The 16,543-nt window shown below is 35.7% G+C and overlaps 1 pseudogene; it reads right to left on the reverse strand.

Moving 5' to 3' along the window:
* Positions 1 to 14,339: 14,339 nt before the first annotated feature.
* On the reverse strand, positions 14,340 to 15,574 carry LOC111536195 (annotated as a pseudogene).
* Between the last annotated feature and the right edge of the window lie 969 nt (positions 15,575 to 16,543).

Genomic DNA, 16,543 nt, shown 5'->3' on the forward strand with positions numbered 1-16,543 from the left:
TTTTGAGATGGAGTTCCATTCTTGTTGCCCAGGCTGGAGTGCAGTGGTGCAGTCTCGGCTCACTGCAACCTCTGCCTCCTGGGTTCAAGCGATTCTTCTGCCTTGGCTTCCCAAGTAGCCAGGATTACAGGTGCCCGGCACCATGTCCGGCTAATTTTTTTGTATTTTTAGTAGAGACAGAGTTTCACCATGTTGGCCAGGCTGGTCTCAAACTCCTGACCTCAGGTGATCCACCCGCCTCAGCCTCCCAAAGTGCTGGGATTACAGGTGTGAGCCACCACGCCCAACCTTCATTCATTTTCATGGAGAAAAACATTTCATTTATAACATATTTTGTTTATCCATTTATCCATTGGTTGTTTCTACTTATTTTAGCTATTATGAATAATATTGCTGTGAATATTTGTGTACAAGGTTTCAGTGGACACAAGTTTTTATTTTTCTTTAGTATATATCCAGGAATGGAATTGCTGGGTCATATTGTAATTCTGTTCAACTTTTTGAGGAACTTCCCAACTGTTCTCCATGGTGGCTGTGCCATTGTATATTCCTACTAGCAATGTATGAAGTTACAAATTTCTCCACATCCTGAGAACCCTTTATTATTTTCTGTTTTTCTTTTTGATTATAGCCATCCTAGTAGGTGTAAAGTGGTATCTCATTGTGATTTTATTTTGCATTTCCCTAAATGATTAGTGATGTTGAGCATCTTTTCATGTGCTTCTTGGCCATTAGTATATCTTCTTTAAAGAAATGTCTATTCAAGTCTTTGGCAGTTTCTAAATGAGTTATTGTCTTTTTGTTGTTAGGTTGTAAGAGTTATAATCTGGATAACAGATCCTTATTAGATATGTAATTTGCACATATTTTCTACCATTTTGTGGGTTGTCTTTTGTCTTTTTACTTTATTTTTTGTTGCTTGTGTTTTGGTATCATTATTGAGAATTCATTGTTAAATTAAAGATCATGAAGAGTTACTCTTATTTTTTCTTCTATAATTTTTAGTTTTAGCTCTTGTATTCAGGTCTGTAATCAGTTGAAGTTAATTTTCAATATGGTGTGTGCTAGGAGTTCAGCTTCATTGTTTTGCATGTGTCTATGCAATTGACTCAAAGTGATTTGTTGAAAAATATTATTTTCTGATGGTATAAGGTCCCAACACCCTTGTAGAAATTCAATTGAAGATATATGTATGAGTTTATTTCTGCAGTCTTAATTCTATTCTATTGGTCTAAATGTTTATCTTTATGCCAGTATCAGATTGTTTTGATTATTTTAGTTTTGTAATAAAATAGACAAACATTTGGCAGATACATCAAGACAAAAGAAAAGTATATAGAAATAATATTATGAAAGAAAAGGGGAAACATATTGAAAAACACCATAAAGATTAAAAAGATTAAGGGACAGTGTTAACAATTTATGCCAATAGGGTTTGAAAGTTTAGAGGAAATAGACAAATTTCTAGCAAAATATAAATTATCAAAACCTACTCAAGAAAATACAGAAATCTTATATAGTCACAAGATATTAAAGTATTAAATTCTTCCTAGAGACCCAAATATATGCTTTCTACCAGTAACTCACTGTAAATAAAAAGAAAGGGATAATATATTGTGCAAACGCTAGTCAAAAAAAGTTGTTATGATAATATTAATATAAACAAAAGTGGACTTCAGAAGAAGGAATATTATCAGAGAGAAAGAGGGCACTGCTTGGCGAATTGCCCTCTGATAAAGACAACAATACCGGAAGTAAAAATTGACAGAACTGCAAGGGGAAATTGACAAATCCACAATTATATTTGGGATTTCAATGCTTTACTCTTAATAATTAATAAAAAATTAGCTAAAAATTAATTTTAGCTAAATAAATTAGCTAAAAAGTTAATAAGGATAGATCTGAACAACACTAGAATAAACTTGTCCTAATGGACACTTATAGAACACTATAACCAAAAGTGATAGAATTCACAGTTTTTGCAGGTACACATGGAATGTTCACCAAAATAAACCATATCCTGATTTATAAAATAAACTGACAAACTGGCTTCTCTCATTTAGCAATATGAATTTAAATTTCTCTCATGTCTCTTCATGGCTTTATACCTCATTTCCTTTTATTGCTGAATAATGTTTCATTTTATGCATGGGCCATAAAATGTTTGTCTGTGCACCTATTGAGGGACATCTTGGTTGCTTCCAAGTTTTGGCCAATATTAATAAAGCTGTTATAAACATTCATTTGCAGGTTTTTGTGTTATCATGAATTTCCACTCATTTGGTTAAATACCTAGGAATATAATTGCTAGATAGCATAGCAATTCTATGTTTAGGTTTGTAGGAAACTGCAAACTCTCTTCCAAAGTGACTGTATCATTTTGCATTTCCACGAACAGTGAATGGGAGTTCCTTATGCTTCACAACCTCTACAGCATTTGGTGTGGTCAGTGTTCTAGATTTTGGCTGTTCTTTCAGGTGCATAGTGGCATCTTATTGTTGTTTTAATTTGCAATTCCCTGATGATGTATGAGGGGACTTCAAAAATTGATGGAAAAATTGAACTAAAAGGTAAAAGTAAAAAATATAAACTTCTTAACATAAGCTCCATCAAGTTCAAGATATTTTGTAAGCAATGATACCAGCCATTTGATTCATCCCTAAGGAACTGAGGGTTCTGAGAATTTAATCAGGTCAATGCAGTCTTTTTTACGTTATGAACTGAAGAAAAATATGTGCAATTTAAAGATTTGTTAAGATTTTGAAACAAAAAAGTCAGAAGGAGCCAAATCAGGACTGTAAGTTGGATGAATGCCTAATGATTTCCCATCCAAGCTCTCACAAAATTGCCCTTGTTTGATGAGGGGAATGAGCAGGAGCATTGTCATGGGGAAGGACTCTCTAGTGAAGTTTTCCCAGGTGTTTTTCTGCTAAAGCTTTGGCTTTTTCAAAACACTTTCATAATAAGCAGATGTTATTGTTCTTTGGCCCTCCAGAAAACCAACAAGAAAAATTCCTTAAACATTCCAAAAAACTATTGCCATGACCTTTGTTCTTGACCAGTCCACTTTTGCTTTGACCGGACCACTTCCGCTTCTTGGTAACCATTGCTTTCATTGTGCTTTATCTTTAGGATCATACTGGTAAAGCCATGTTTTGCCTCCTGTTATAATTCTTCAAGAAATTGCTACAGGATCTTGATCCTACTTGTTAAAATTTCCATTGAAAGCTCAGCTCTTGTCTGCAGCTGATCTGGGCACAACAGTTTTGGTACCCATTGAGTGGGAAGTTTGCTCAACTTTAATTTTTCAGTCAGAATAGTGTAAGCTAAGCCAATTTAGATATCTATGGTGTTGACTATTGTTTGTGCTGTTAATTCTTGGTCTTCTTCAATTAGGGCATGGACATAATTTTTTTCAAAAAATGATGTGGAAGGCATGCTGCTATGTGCTTCATCTTCAGCATCATCTCATCCCTTCTTAAAATGAGTTATCCATTTGCAAACTGCTGATTTCTTTTGGGGAATCATCCCCATAAACTTCTCATAAAGCATCAGTGATTTTACCATTCTTCCACCCAAGCTTCACACTAAATTTGATGTTTGTTTTTGCTTCAATTTTAGTAGAATTTATGTTGCTCTGACAGGTGCTCTTTTCAAACTTACGCCTTATCTTTTTAGTGCCTCAAACTAGATCCTGTTCAGGCATGTTATAGCAAGTTAGTATGAGCTGATTTTGGTATAAAAAATTTGGACTCCATAATTTTTTCATAATATGCATTTTTCATTACCTTTTGGAAGACAACTCATATCACCTTGAGCTTCTTTTCATATGCCTATTTTCCATATATATATCTTCTTTGGTGAGGTGTCCTTTTTAGATGTTTGTACATTTAAAAATCAGTTATTACCCACTCCCCCCACTTCTATTCAACATAGTACTGGAAATACTATCAAGAGCAATTAGACAAGAAAAAGAAATTAAAGATACCCAAATTGGAAAGGAAGAAGTAAAATGACCTCTCTTTGCACATTATATGATCCTATATGTAGAAAACTCCAAAGACTCCACCAAAAAAAAAAAAAAAAAACTATTAGATCCAGTAAATGAATTCAGTAAAGTTGCAGGATATAAAATTAATATACAAAAATCCATGGCCATTTTATTCACAAATAACAACCTAGCTGAGAAATCAAGAAAACAATCTCATTTATGATAACATAAAACACTTAAGAATAAATTTGACCAAGAAGATGAAAGTGCATCAGTATAACCTGCACACTGAAAACCACAAAACATTGATGAAATACATTGAAGAGGACACATATAAATGAAAAGAAATTCCATGCTCATAGACTGGAAGAATTAATGTTGTTAAAGTGTCTATACTACCTAAAGCAATATGTAGATTCAATGCAATCCCTATCAAAATCTCATCAGCATTCTTCACAGAAATAGAAAAAAAAATCATACAATTTCTGTGGATCCACAAAAGATCCCAAATAACGAAAGCAATTCTGAGAAAAAAAAAATCCTGGAGGCATCAAACTTCCTGATTTAAATTTATATTACAAAACAAGAGTAATCAAAACAATATAGTATTGGCATGAGAGATACACATAACAGTTAAATAGAATAGAGAGCCAGAAATAAATCCAAACATGTATGGTCAATGAATTTTTGACAAGAGCACCAAAAAGACAAAGTGAGAAAAGGTTAGTCTCTTCAATAAATAGGTGCTAGAATTTCCACATGCAAAAGAGTGAAATTAGACTCTTATGTTACACCATACACAAAAATCAATCCAAAATGGATAAAAGACCTGAATGTAAGACCTGAAGCCATAAATCTCCAGAAGAAAACATAAGGGAAAAGCTCTTTGACACTGACTTTGGCAACGCTTTCTTGGATATCACACCAAAACCTCAGGCTACAAAAACAACAATAAATAAATGAAATTATATCAATCTAAAAAACTTCTACACAGAACAAAAACAATCAACAAAATGAAAAGGCAATGTGAAGATAAGGAGAAAACATTTGCAAACCATATATCAGACAAGGGTTTAATATTCAGGATTTAGGAAGAACTCATACAACTCAATAGCAAGACAACATATAACCTGGTAAAAAAGTGGGGAAAGGACTTGAATAGACATTTCTTCAAAGATGACAGAAAATGACCAACAGGTATATGAAATGGTGCTCAGTATCACCAATCATCGGGAAAATGCAAATCAAAACTACTTTGAGATACCACCTCATACCTGTTAGGATAGCTATTATCAAAAAGACAAGAGCTAACAAGTGTTGGTGATGGTGTGGAGAGGAGGGAGCACTTGTACACTGTTGGTGGGAATGTAGTATAGATTGATGCAGCCATTATGGAAGATAGTATGGAGGTTCCAAAGTAAATTAAAAATAGAACTACCGTATGACCCAGCAATCCCTCTTCTGGTATATCCCCAAAGGAAATGAGATTATCTCTGCACTCTCAAATTTATTGCAGCACAATTCACAATAGTCAAGATACAGACACAACCTAGGTGTTCATCAATGGGCAAATGGATAAAGAAACTGTGATATAGATAGATAAATAGATAGATAATTCGAATATTATTTAGCCTTTAAAAAGAAGGCAGTCCTGTCATTTGCCAAAACATGGATAGACCTAGAAGACATTATGCTAAATGAAATAAGCCAGACACAGAAAGGAAAATACTGCGCGATCTCACTTGTATGTGGAATCAAGAAAAAAAAAGGTTAAATATATAGAGATAGAGAATAAAACAGTAATTACCAAGGTCAGGATAAGGTGGAGGAAATGAGATGTAGGTCACAGGATGCAAAGTAGTAAATATACAGGATGAACAAGTGAAAAGATCAAAGTTCAAATGTACAACATGAGGACTATAGTTAATACATATTGTATATTGTGTTCAGGAATTTTTGCTAAATGAGTAGATTATACCTACTCTTTCCAGTGGGGGAATAATCAGTAACTATGTGAGATGATGGATATGTTCATTGTTCCACTATAGTTTTACTATATATATGTTTCATTTACATTGTGTTGTATACCTTAAATATAGATAATAAAATTTATTTAAAACATAAAAGAAATCAGGTTTATTTTCTTGTTGAGTTTAAAGAGTTCTTTGTATATTTTGGATAAAAGTTCTCAATCAGAATGTCCTTTGCAAATATTTTATCTCAGTCTGTGGCTTATCTTCTCATTCTTTTTACAGTGTCACAGGGTAGAAGTTTTTAATTTTAATGAAGTTCAATTTATTATTTCTTGCATTGGTTGTACTTTTGGTATTGCATCTAAAAAGTCATTGCTAAACCCTAGGTCAACCAGATTTTCTCCTATGCTATTTTGCAGGAGTTTTATAGTTTTTCATTTTACACTTAGGTCTATGATCCATTTTAAGAACATTTTAATGAAGGGTATAAGGTCTGTGTCTAGCTCCCAGTCAAGGCTTATTATATCTCACCTGGAGTGTCAGGCTGCCAGCATTTCTTGTCCCCTCCAATTCCAACTTGAATTGACTAAATTCCTGGTGAGTGTAGCCAAGAGTCATGCCCCCAGGCTTCAAGCCAGCACTTATGGATGGAACCTCCAGGCCAGTACACCCAGGCCCCAGCTCCAGGATAACCTTGGCAGTCCCAGGCACCAGGCCAGCACCCACAGCCCTAGGACCCAGCCATGACCTTAAGTACCCAGTTTCTAGGCCTGCTCCACTGCCAGGCCAGGCCCTATAGCCCCAGACTCCAGACAGATACCCATGGACCTAGTTTCCAGGCCCTCCTCTGCACCAGACCAACACTTCTAGACCCTAGCTCCAGGCTAGCCTTTAGTAACCTAGGAAGCAGTCCGCCACAGTGCCAGGCTAGTCACCACATCTCCAGACTCCAAGCCAGCATCTGCAGACCCAGGCTCCAGGCCTGCTCTAGCACTAGGCTGGCCCCTGAAGCCCCAGGCTTTAGGCTTACTGCACTGCTAGCGTGGAATCAAAAGGTACAAGCACCATGCCTACTCCTGCAGCCTCAGGGTCCGGGCTAGCCCCTGGAGACTCAAGTTTTAGGCCCAACCCAGACTCCAGATTGGCCCAGTACCAGACTGGCCCACATGGGCCCAAACTTCAGGCATCCCCCGTACCAATGCCTGGTCAGTCTCTTCAGCCCCAGACTCCAGGCCAACACTTGTGGACCTAGCCTCCATCCCCACTCCAGAACCAGGTTGGCATGCATAGACCCAAGCTTGAGGCCACCCCTGACAGTCCAGCAGAATCAGGATCCAGGCCTGCCCCAGGAATCCCAGTAACTATAATGGTATGAATCTGGAAATCAATAACAGAAGAAAAACTGGAGAATTCACAAATATGTGGAAATTAAACAACATGCTCCTGAACAGAGTCAAGAAGAAATTAAAAGGAATCGAAAAATATCTTCAGACAAAAGAAAGTGGAAACAGCACGCCAAATTTATGGGATGTGGCAAAAGCAGTTCTAAGAGGGGACTTTATAGCAATAAATGCCTACATCAAAAAAGAAAAAAGACTTAAAAATCCAAACTAACATTATACCTCAGGGAACTCTAAAAAAGACCAGCCTGAATTGAAAGCTGGCAGAAAGGGAATAAAGGTCAGAGCAGGAACAAAAATGAATAGAGACTAGAAAAACAACAGAAAGGGTGTATTTTGAAAATATAAGCGAAGAATTTTGAAAAGATAAGCAAAATTGACAAACTTTTAGCTGGACTAAGAAAGACAGAAGACTGAAATGAAGAAAATCGTAAATGAAAGAGAAGACATTACAACTGATACTACAGAAATATGAAGAGTCATAAGAAACTACTGTGAGCAATTATAGTCCAAAAAAAATTTGATAACATAGAAAAATGGATACATTCCTAAAAACATACAGCCTACTGAGACTGAATCATGAAGAAACAGAAAATCTGTATAGACCAGTAACAAATAAGTTATATTAAATGAGTAATCCAAAACCTCCCAACATAGAAAAGCCCAGGACCTGATGACCTCACTGCTGAATTATACCAAACATTTAAGAAAGAACTAATACCAATCCTTCTCAAACTATTCCACAAAATTGAGGAGGAGGGAATACATTCAAACTCATTTTGAGGTAGGCATTACACGGATACCAAACCCAGACAGGACACTACAGGAAAAGAAAACTACAGGCCAATATTCCCGATGAACATAGACACAAAATCCTGAACAAAATGCCAGCAAACTCAATTCAACAACGCATTAATGGATTATTCACGGTGACCAAATGGTATTCATCCCAGGGAGGAAAGAATGGTTCAACATATGCAGATTAATAAATATGGTATATCACATTAGTAGGATAAAAGTCAAAAGCCAATTGATCATCTTAATAGGTGCAGAAACACTTGACAAAACATACTTTTATAATAAAAAGCCTCAACAAATTATGTGTAGAAGGAATGTATGTCAACACAATAAAAGCTATTTGTATATAACAGCCCACAGCTGACATCATACTCTATGGGAAAAAGCTAAAATCTTTTTCTCTGTGATCAGGAACTAGACAAAGATGCCCACTCTTATCACCTCTATTCAATATTGGAATTCCTAGCAAGAGCAGTTAGTGAAGATAAAATAAAAGGCTTCTATTTCAGAAAGGAACAAGTGAAATTATTTCTGTTTGCTGATAGCAAGATCTTATTTAGAAAACTATAAAGGCTCCACGAAAGAACAATTGGACCTAATAAACATCTTCTGAAAATTTACAGGATACAAAATCAAGATACAAAATCTGAAGTGTTTCTACACACTAACAACAAATTTCTGAAAAAGTAATCAACAAAACAATATAGTTTACAATAGCTATAAAACTAAAACTCTTAGGAATAAATTTAACCATGAAGGTGAGAGATCTGTACAGTAAAAAGTATAAAACATTGATGAAAGAAACTAAAGAAAATGCAAATAACTAGAAATGTATCTTGTGTTTATAAGTTGGAAGAATTAATATTGTTAAAATGCCCATACTAATCAAAGCAATCTACAGATTTTATGCCATCCATATCAAAACTTCAATGACATTTTTCACAGAAATAGAACAACCCGACAATTTGTATGGAACTATAGAAGATTCTGAATAACCAAAGTAATCTTGAGCAAAAAGAATAAAGCTGGAGGTATCACATTTCCTGATTTTAAAATCTATAAAGTTATAGTAGTCAAAACAACTTGATACTAACATAAAAACAGACAAATAGACTAATGGAACAGAACAGAGAGCCCAGAAATAAATCCACACATTTACAGTCAACTGATGTTTGACAAAGGTGCCAAGAACACACAATGGGGAAAGGACAGTCTCTTTGATAAATGGTGTTGGGACAACCGGATATACATACACAGAAGAATAAAGAAGAATAAAATCAGATCCTTATTTCACACTATATACAAAATATCAACTCAAAATGGATAAAAGCCTTAAATGTAAAACCCGAAACTGTAAAATTACCAGAAGAAAACATAGGGGAAAAGTTCTTTGTCACTGGTGTGGGCAATGATTTCTTGGCTAAACTCCAAAAGCACAGGTAACAAAATTAAAAATGGACAAATGCTATTACAACAAATTAAAAAGCTTACGCACAGCAAAGGAAACAAAGTGAAGAGACAACCCATAAAATGGGAGAAAATATTTGTAATCCACACATCTGACAAAAAGTTAATATACAAAATATATAAGGAACTCAAAGAACTCAATAGTAAGAAAACAAATAACCCAATTAAACAATGGACAAAAAAGACCTAACTGGTTATTTTCCAAAGAAGACATACAGATGGCCATTAGATATATGAAAAAAAAAAAAAAGCTCAACAGTACTAATCATCAAGGAAATGCAAATTAAAAACCACAATATCACATCACACCTGTAGAGTGAGCTAGTATCAAAAAGAGAAGAGATGGTCAGTGTTGGGCAGAACGAAAAGAAAAGGGAACCATTGTACACTGTTGGTGGGAAAGTAAATCGTAAATCAGTACCACTATTATCAAAAACAATACAGAGGTTCCTCAAAAAAATTACCATATGGTCCAGCAATTCGACTTCTAGGTAAATATCCAAAGAAAATGTAATCAGTATTTCAAGAGATATCTGCACTCCCATATTATTTACATTATTCACAACAGCTAAAATATGGATTCAACCTAAATGTCCATTGACAAATGAATGGATAAAGAAACTGTGCTATATATACACAATGGATTACTCTTTAGTCTTCAAAAAGGATGTCCTGTCATCTGGGACAACATGGATGAACCTAGAGGATAATGTGTTATGTGAAATAAGCCAAGCACTGGCCGGGTGTGGTGGCTCAAGCCTGTAATCCCAGCACTTTGGGAGGCCGAGACGGGTGGATCACGATGTCAGGAGTTCGAGACCATCCTGGCTAACACGGTGAAACCCCATCTCTACTAAAAAAAATACAAAAAACTAGCCGGGCGAGGTGGCGGGCGGCTGTAGTCCCAGCTACTTGGGAGGCTGAGGCAGGAGAATGGCGTAAACCCGGGAGGCGGAGCTTGCAGTGAGCTGAGATCCGGTCACTGCACTCCAGCCTGGGCGACAGAGCGAGACTCCGTCTCAAAAAAAAAACAAAAGAAATAAGCCAAGCACAGAAAGACAAAAACTCCATGATCTTACTTATATGTGGAATCTAAAAATGATAGATTCACAAAAGCAGAGTGTAGACAGGAGCCCTGTTGAGGAAATGGGAGATAGAGGAGATATTGGTTAAAGGATAGAAAATTTTAGTTAGACAAGAGGAATAAGTTCAAGAATATTATCTGACATGGTGACTATACTTACAACAATGCATTAATGATATATTTTGTATATATCATTAATATATAATGTATACATACTTTAAGAAATCATGTTGTACACCATAATATACATGTAATTTTTATTTGTGATTAAATAATAATAAACACAAATTAAGCAGAAGAATGGAATCATGAAGATTAGGTCAGAAATTAATATTACGTAAAAGAGAAAAACAACAAAGAAAATGAAGTAATGAAAAACTTGCTTCTTTTAAAAGATTAACAAAATTGATTAAACTTGAGCTACACAAATCAAGAAAAAAGGAGAATACTCAATTTACTAAAATAAAAAGAAAGAGTTGCCATTACTACCAACATTACAAAAACAAGAGAAGTGTAAGGAAATACTATCTACAATTATATGACAACAAAATAGATAACATGTGAAATGGATAAGTTCATAGAAGAACGCAAACTACTGAAACTAACTCAAGAAAAAATGTAAAATCTGAATGGACCTATAGAGAGTAAGGAGATGTAAATAAACAATCGTTCAATTTCATAGAAAGAAAAGGCCAGAAACAATAGACTTCACTGGTTAATTCTATCCAATACTTAATAATTTATATCAAATTTCTAAAACTCTTCCAAAAATTAGAAGAAGAGGGCACACTTCCCTACAGATCCTGTGAATGCATTACTGTCTTGATACCAAAACCAGACAATATCACAAGGAAAGAAAACTACATACCGATATTGCTTATGAGTATAGACACAAAAATCCTCAGCAAAGTATTAACAAACCAAATTCAACAACATATAAAAAGAATTGTACAGCATGACCTAGTAAGATTTATCCTAGGATTGCAAGGTTTTACATTTGAAAATCAGTTAATGTAATACACCATATCAAAAGAATGAAAACAAAAATCAAATTATCACCTCAATAGAAGTAAAAACTGTTTGACAAAATCTAGCACTCTTTCATGATAAAAACACTCAACAAACTAGGAACAGAAGGAAGCTTCCTCAAAGCTGATAAAGGACATCTATGGAAAACCCACAGCTAACATAATTATGATAATATAATATAACATAACAAAATTAATGATAAAAGCTTTCTCTCTAAGACCCAGAGCAAGACACGTATGTTTGCCTTCACCACTTTTATTCCACATTGTACTGAAGATTCCAGTCAGGGCAATTAGGTAAGAAAAAGAAATAAAAATCAACCCGATTTGAAAGGAAGTAAGACAATCTGTATTTGTAGATGACATAAATATATGCATGAATATCCTAAGTAATCTACTACAAACTATTAGAAATAATAAACAATTTCAATACAGTGGAAGGAGACCAGATCAATATACAAAATCAGTTGTATTTCTCTACAGCAGCAATGAGCAAAACAAAAATGAAATGAAAAGAATGATTTAATTTGCAATATCCTGAAAAAGAACAAAATCCTTAGGAATAAATGTAACAAAACAAGTGCAAAACATATACTCTGAAAACAACAAACATTGTTAAAACATTAAAGAAGTCTTAAATAGAATGACATTCCGTAAAGACTTTATATTGTTAAAATGGCAATACCCCTTAAACTCATCTGCAGATTCAATTCTTATCAAACCCAGCAGACATTTTGTTTGTTTGTTTGTTTTGTTTATTTTTATCTTTTTTTTATTGTTATAGTTTAAGTTCTGGGATACATGTGCAGAATGTGCAGGTTTGTTACATAGATATACATGTGCCATGGTGGTTTGCTGCACCCATCAACCCGTCATCTACATTAGGTGTTTCTCCTAATGCTAATACTTTGCTTCTTTCCAAGCTCAGAACTGTGAAAATAGGCAAATATCTTATCCCACTGAGGCACTATAATTAAGAGATGCCTAATAAAATGACTCATAAAATATACTTTAATTGGGGTTCAAAGAAGAGTTAATTTAAAATACAAAAATCAAAGAGAGTGCCAGTTGATGAGTTTCCACTCCTTTTTGTAAATAACATTAACTGTTTTAGAAACTTCCAAATGTTAATCTGATAGTACAGGACAGTTAATTATAACTCAAAATATTTATAGACACAGGAAGCACAGATCTATATTCACATTAATTCACATATGAGGTCTCTATCATTAAATAATTTCTATAAAATCTCAAGTTTCTAATTAGCATTTGTGGTGTTAAAAAGAAGGCAAATTGGTAGCTGGGTTCTTTTCAGTGAAGACACGATCAACTAGCAGAGTTAAGATGCTAGTCCACCTTATATGCATTTTAGGATCTAATGTATTAGTGCATAGTTACTTGCAGCAAGATGCACAAATCCTGCCTATAAGACTTTGTGGGTGTCACCGTTCTGTGCACTTTGTTAAAACTACTCCACACCCCAAACCTAATAAAAATAATTGTTGCTTATAACTTGGACATATTTGGTGAAGTTGCTAATAAAGTACATTATTAAATGCAAAATGATTTCACACTGTAAATATCTTGAAAATTCAGTTTCTGCTACATATTTTCTTCCTAAAATAAAATGTTTATATAACCCTTGTCCTCACTCCCAATTTTTCCCAGTAATCTGCTTTATTAGGGCCATGTTAATAAAAATTTGGATCAAGAAGCCATTCATAAACAATAAAAAGTGTTTCTAAAGTAGTGAATTTTTTCTTCTATATCATTTTTTCTGCTTATTTCTTTTCAAATGTCAGATATTTCTCTTTGTATTTTGTTCTAGGCTTCTAAGCAATAGTCCATTTTTAAAATTTATGTTTTAATTGACAAAAATTATACATATTTATCATGTATAACATTGTTTTGAAATATGTGAATTGTGGAACAGCTAAATTGAGTTAATTAACATACACATTATTTCATATATTTATCATTAGATATTCCATATTAATGGCACTTGTTTTTAACATGAAACAGAGTTTTAGGCACAATAGTCAGTTATTTCTGGTTCTGCTTTGTGGAGAAAGGTGTATGGAGTGAAATCTCTGCACTCTCCAGATAACAACTTTCCAATGCTTATCTTAAGATAACTAAATTGTTTTTAACTGTGTGGAAAGTAGAAGAGACCTTAAAAAATTCACAAACGTAACTAGTGTATGTACAAATAACCCTAATTTTAGGGATATGCACACGAAAATGACATTCTGACTTTAAAAATAACAGTTTTACTGTCCCTTCTCAGTGGTTACACATCTGGAAAGGTGCCATGTGCTTTCACTCAAGTACCACACTTGCATTTCTGTGTTGTGATGTCAGTAGCAGAAACCCTTAGAGCTGGCAATTTAGCTTCCTTTTCTCCTGCTTGGAAGAGACATCAAGTTACTACCCTGTAGAGATACTTCATTTTTCTATTTGGCTTATTTAAAAATCACCTATTCTGATTGATCTTTAAGAACGAATGATATAAACAGCTATTAATTTTTTTTTCAAATTCATAAAACTATTCATACTTTTTTGAAACAGGAGTTAATGCCAATAATCCATCGGAAGTATCTACTGTTTAGAAGGAAATGAGGCAGCACCAAGTGGGTATAATTCGATTGGTTAGGACTGTTGGGACTGATGTGGAGTGATGCTTTGCACCACAAGTTCTGTAAAGGGCATGGCACCAAAATCATGCATTTTCAATACATCTGCACTATGGAATGACCCATGTAGTGAATTTTGTCTTGGCCGCCCTAGCAGGACAGTATTGTGATCAGCACGGATGTCACTCAGGCCCTGATGTGGAGGGTGCCATGACAGGTCTGGAGGATGGAAGGGCTTGGCACCGAAGGGGTCCAACAGGCTCTCCTTGAGTTATAAGACATTCCCCCTATCTTTCCCATCAGTCACTGCAACACCAGTGTCCTCCTTGGAGTCTGAGATGGTTAAAAATTCATTGCTGCTTTGAGAGTCTCCGCGACCCACTTTTTTGTGCCCGCGAGCCCTCTCTGGAGTGCGGTAGGTAGGCTTCAAAGTCTTTGTGCTAGTTGGCGTGCCATGATGCCCCTTCCCATTACTTTTGGACATATCCTGCTTTGTGCGCCTTTGGCGAGAGGACAGTTTCTTTCTGTAAGCTGCGCTGTTTGACTTTTTGCTGCTGGCTCCCCGTTATTTCCTTAAAGGGCACAAGGCCAAAAATGTCCTCGTTGCTTTCACTTTTACTTGTTGATGTGAGGAAGGGCTGAAGTGGGGAGGAGCCAAATATATCTATGCTTTTGGGATGTGTCTCAGGCCCCACCGCATGGCATTCTTGTACTTTCACCTTCTTGCTAAAAGGCTCCTTTGTGAATACATCAAATTCCTCCTGCTGGAGTCCCGCAGCAGGAAACCTGTGTTGAGGGAGGTTCTTTTCATTCTTTTCTTGCTGGGGCTGTTGAGCACACACTGCAAAGAAGGAGATGGCGCCAAATATATCAAACTCCTGTTTAGGAGTCTGCACTCCAACATCAGAGGATAATTGGGCTGAGGTGAGGAGTATTGTATTAAGATCTTGGGTTGGTCCACTGCCAGATTTGTCTCTGTAGACAGGGCTCATGTCACTGTACTTTGCTTTAGCCTGCTCATAATCAGAATCAGAGCTACGTTTCTCCTCTTCTTCCCTCATCTTCAGAATCCATGAGGAGAGGCCTGTGACCTAGATTTTCTGGTTTAGTATCATCATCATTAAAATCTCCTTGTTCTCCCTGAAGAACTTCATCCTCTTGCTCTTCCTCTTCACTGCTCTTAGAAGAAGGGGCAATCATACCAGATAGGAAAGCTAGGATGCCAATTGGGTATCTGAGTATCAATATTAACACAGACACTGTGACTAAAAGTCCTTGACTTGTTTAAGTATTCTTCTTTCCTCAGTGCACAATTACTCAAGTAAATGGATGTAGGACCCTTTGGAGAAGGACTGAAAAAATCATTACCATGTATACTTGCCATGATGTTACAAATCTTTCCTCCTGGGGACCCAGTCCCATTTCAGTTTGCAGTGGCTCTGAACATTGGTTCAGGTCGAGAAACTGGACCAGGAAACTATGTCTTTTTATTGAGGCCATTGCCCTCAGCCTCCTGATCATCCATTTAGGTTTTCCTTTTTTTGTTTTTTTTTTTTTTGAGATGGAGTCTCGCTCTGTTGCCCAGGCTGGAGTGCAGTGGTGTGATCCGGGCTCACTGCAACCTCTGTTTCTCGGGTGCAAGCCATTCGCCTGCCTCAGCCTCCCTAGTAGCTGGGATTACAGGTGACCGCCACCACACCGAGCTAATTTTTGTACTTTTAGTAGAGACAGGGTTTCACTATGTTGGCCAGGCTGGTCTTGAACTCCTGACCTCAGATGATCCACCCTCCTTGGCTTTCCACTATCCAGGTTTTATTTTTAAACTCTTTATTACTAAAATAATGTTATAGTCCAGAGAAATTTTAAAAAGGAGATAAAAATTTTCATTTCCCCTCACCCTTTTTTCCCTAATGTTAACTTACATAACCATACTGTAATTACAAAAAATTGGAAATTAGCATGGTACAATATGTTAAATTAAACTACACACTTTATTTACATTTCACCAGTTATACAACGAATGTATTTTTCTGTCCCAACGTGTAACTCAGGATCTCACATTGCCTTTAGTTGTCACTTCTCTTTGTTCTCTTTTAATCTGCGACAGGCCTTCAATCTTTCCTTGTCTTTCATGACCTTGAAAGTTTTGGAGAGTGCATGTCAGTTATT

The sequence above is a fragment of the Piliocolobus tephrosceles genome, chromosome 12 (assembly GCF_002776525.5).
Source record: "Piliocolobus tephrosceles isolate RC106 chromosome 12, ASM277652v3, whole genome shotgun sequence".
Taxonomy (NCBI): Eukaryota; Metazoa; Chordata; class Mammalia; order Primates; family Cercopithecidae; genus Piliocolobus; species Piliocolobus tephrosceles.